Source organism: Equus asinus, chromosome 20, assembly GCF_041296235.1.
Source record: "Equus asinus isolate D_3611 breed Donkey chromosome 20, EquAss-T2T_v2, whole genome shotgun sequence".
Lineage (NCBI taxonomy): Eukaryota > Metazoa > Chordata > Mammalia > Perissodactyla > Equidae > Equus > Equus asinus.
Window position 1 is genome coordinate 88,398,462 of NC_091809.1, and position 3,542 is coordinate 88,402,003.

General features: G+C 46.0%; 1 pseudogene; it reads right to left on the minus strand.

Moving 5' to 3' along the window:
* Window positions 1-1,572: 1,572 nt before the first annotated feature.
* Window positions 1,573-3,301, minus strand: LOC123278711 (olfactory receptor 51I2-like; annotated as a pseudogene).
* Window positions 3,302-3,542: the final 241 nt, after the last annotated feature.

A 3,542-nucleotide genomic window follows, 5' to 3' on the forward strand; every position in this document is an offset into this window, starting at 1 on the left:
CTGCTCAAAGACAATGAGAGGAATTTCTTTCTTTTTTTTTTTTTTTTTAAAGATTTTATTTTTTCCTTTTTCTCCCCAAAGCCCCCCGGTACATAGTTGTGTATTCTTCGTTGTGGGTTCTTCTAGTTGTGGCATGTGGGACGCTGCCTCAGCGTGGTCTGATGAGCAGTGCCATGTCCGCGCCCAGAATTCGAACTAACAAAACACTGGGCCGCCTGCAGCGGAGCGCGCAAACTTAACCACTCGGCCACGGGGCCAGCCCCGGAATTTCTTTCTTAAGTACTCAGCCTTTTATTCTATTTAGGCATTCAATGGATTAGATGAGGCCCACCCACACTGAGGAGGGCAATATGCATTACATAGTTTACTGTCACAAATGTTAATCTCATCCAGAAACACCCTCACAGACTTACCCAGAACTAGTGTTTAACCAAATATCTAGAAACCTTATGGCCCAGTCAAGTTGACAAACAAAATTAACCATCACAGTTATCAAACTCCAAATCTTAGCAACTTTTAAAACAGCATAATGGAAAGGGCTCTGGCTCCTCGCAGCATGAGAAATCAACCACCCAAACTAAACTGGTAATGATGTGATACTCAGATCAATTTCCCCATCTATATCTCTTATCTTTTTCAGAGTTGTGCAGTCCCCAAACCAGAAATCCCAGCCATGTTACCATGTGTCCTGAAATTAGTCCCTCCTTCATCTAGAGAATAATCTTATCATGTAGGGATGGTCCACATTCTCCTGGTTATAAAAAGAGACCATTTTTCTGTCTCTGGAGGACTTTGACATATTTGTTTTCTGGATAATTCCCAAGCTTTTGCCAGCAGGTACTGGCCCAATATACTAGACTAAATCATTGATCATTGATCCTAGAGCTTGCAGTGCATCGTTAAAGACCCTTGTCGACGAAAATAATCCATAACCAATATGTAAATGAAAATTTGGGTGAGTTTATTCTGAGCTGAAATCTGAGGATTATAACCCGGGAGTGTCTTTCCACAAAGGAACAGAGCACTCCAAAGAAGTGGGGGTACAGAGGGTGGTTATATACCCTCAAAGAGGGTGTTTCACATGATTGAAATGTCCCTCCCACAATAGTCACAAGATTGTCCTGTCGGCACAGCACTTGATGGACACAGCAGGTGTGGGTCTGCTATCTTGGTGGGCGTAGCAGGAGGCAAGTCTATTGTCTTGAGCTGGGCGGTCACAGGTGAGCCCAGCAATCAGTTTCTAGCCTAAGGAAAGATACTTAATCCTTAAGGAGACACCAACATTGGGAGGGGGAGAGAAGTTGCACATTTATCTCAAGGGCCTTTGCTCTTGCCATAGGGAATGTCTAAAGCAGATATACAATGTGTGCTCAACGGCCTCCGTCAGGCCCTTTTAGAAAGACAAGGTCAGGCTGAATTAGGTTTACACCAAATGACTTCATCATATATTCCAATATATCCTATTACTTGCCATTTTTATTTGTCACCCTCCAGATTGATCTTTTCCTCCACTGGTGTCTGAATGGCTATACCCCAACACAAATCTCCAGGGCTTCTAGATCTACCAAAGAGTCAGAACTTAACCCTGAAGAGCATCTTGAGAAGTCTGCAATGTATCTCCTTCGTCTTAATGGCATAGATGATAGTGATGAGGATTTTTAGGCTGCTTAATTTTAAAATGGCTTATGATGAGGATTTTTAGGCTGGTTAGTTTTAAAACTACAGATGAGATTCAGGCTCCAAGGAGTGGAATTTGTTTGCCCCTTTGTTGGGAAACATTTACATTTCTAAGGGAAACCTCTATCTGTGAAGATGCCGCCCTCTCTGTGCCAGGAAGAAGGGGGGGATGGTCTTATCTCTAGAAGCTCTTAATCAATGCCAGAGGCAAGAACTTAAGTTGGTTACTGTCTGGGAACCTCATGTAACTGACTGCCCCCCCCCCCCCCCCCCCCCCCCCCCCCCCCCCCCGCCAAATCCTCCTTTGTCTTTAGCTGAGGATAAAATTCAAGTGGTGACTTCTGCCATTTACTCAATCCGGTTTGATTCTTATCTAAAAGTTGTGGGACCGCCAAATGGCCAGACCAAAGGGGCACTGATACCATTTTAACTTTTTTACATATTCTTTGTCTTGTAAAGAGATAACTCACGTACCTATGCCTTAAATTTAGCCTTACTCTCAACCCAACTTTGCAGCTGCAGCAGCAGGAGCTCTGACTGCCCGTGGGTTCTGTCCCCACGCACCAGCTCTGCCTGCCCATGGGTCCTGTCCCCATGCCAGCGGGGGCAGCAGAAGTGGCGGCAGCAGAAGCTCTGACTGCCCATGGGTCCTGTCCCCATGCTATTCCACACTATTCTCTAAATAAAAGAGCACTACTGCCAGATCTTGAGAGTCTAAGAAATCTTTCTTTTGACTCCTCGGCTCACCGACCCCACATCAATAGGATTGAGAATGGGAGGCATGAAGCGGTAAAGAATAGACATGAGGATATAGACAGCATGGGGCAGGCCAGCACCAAAGTGATACACAATGGATACACTCACTCACCATGGGCACATAGAAGATGAGCACAGCTAGGATGTGGGACACGCAAGTGTTGAGTGTCTTGAGGCCGTTTTCTGAGGAGGTGATGGCTAGCACTAATCTCAGGATAAGTATATGGGAAATGAGAATGAGTGCAGAGTCCAGGGAAAAGGTGAACAGCACAATGGACAGCCCATAATGACTATTAAGGGAGACTTCAGTACACACCAGCTTGATCATATCCACGTGAAGGCAGGAGGCATGGGAGAGGATGTTCTTGGTGTGGTAGAAGGGCAGGCTGTGCAGCAGCAGTTGGAAGACCAGAATGAGGGCAAAGTTTCCGAGGATAGTACACAGGCCCCTCACCATAATGCGGGCATTGGTGAGCACTGTAGCATAGCACAGTGGGCTGCAGATGGCCACATAGTGATCGAAGCTCATAGCCAGAAGGATGCTAGATTCTATCTAAGAGAAGAGGTGGATGAAAAACTTTTGAGCAACCCAGGCATTAAAGGCAATCATTTGAGCATGGAAGCAGAGGGCAGCCAGTACAGTCAGCAATGTGGAAAAGGACACCCGCAAGTCATTGACTGAGAGTGGGGATAATAAGCAATACATGGGCTGGTACAAACTCTGATCCTGCTTAACCATGAGGAGGATAAGTCCCTTGCCCACGATGGAGATGGCATAGAGCAGGAGAGGGACAGATAGACAGGCCTCCATCGCCTCCATTTCTGGGAAGTCTGTCAAGGTAAATGTGGGAGGATCATAGGCATTCATCTTGAAGTTGCCCATGAGATGCTGGGAACACCTGTCATCAGCCAGCATTACATTTTTTTTTTTTTTTTTTGAGGAAGGTTAGCCCTGAGCTAACATCTGCTGCCAATCCGCCTCTTTTTGTTGATGAAGACTGGCCCTGAGCTAAAAGCTGTGCCCACTTTCTTGTACTTGATATGTGGGACACCTGCCACAGCATGACTTGACAAGCAGTGTGTAGGTCTGCACCAGGGATCCAAACCCG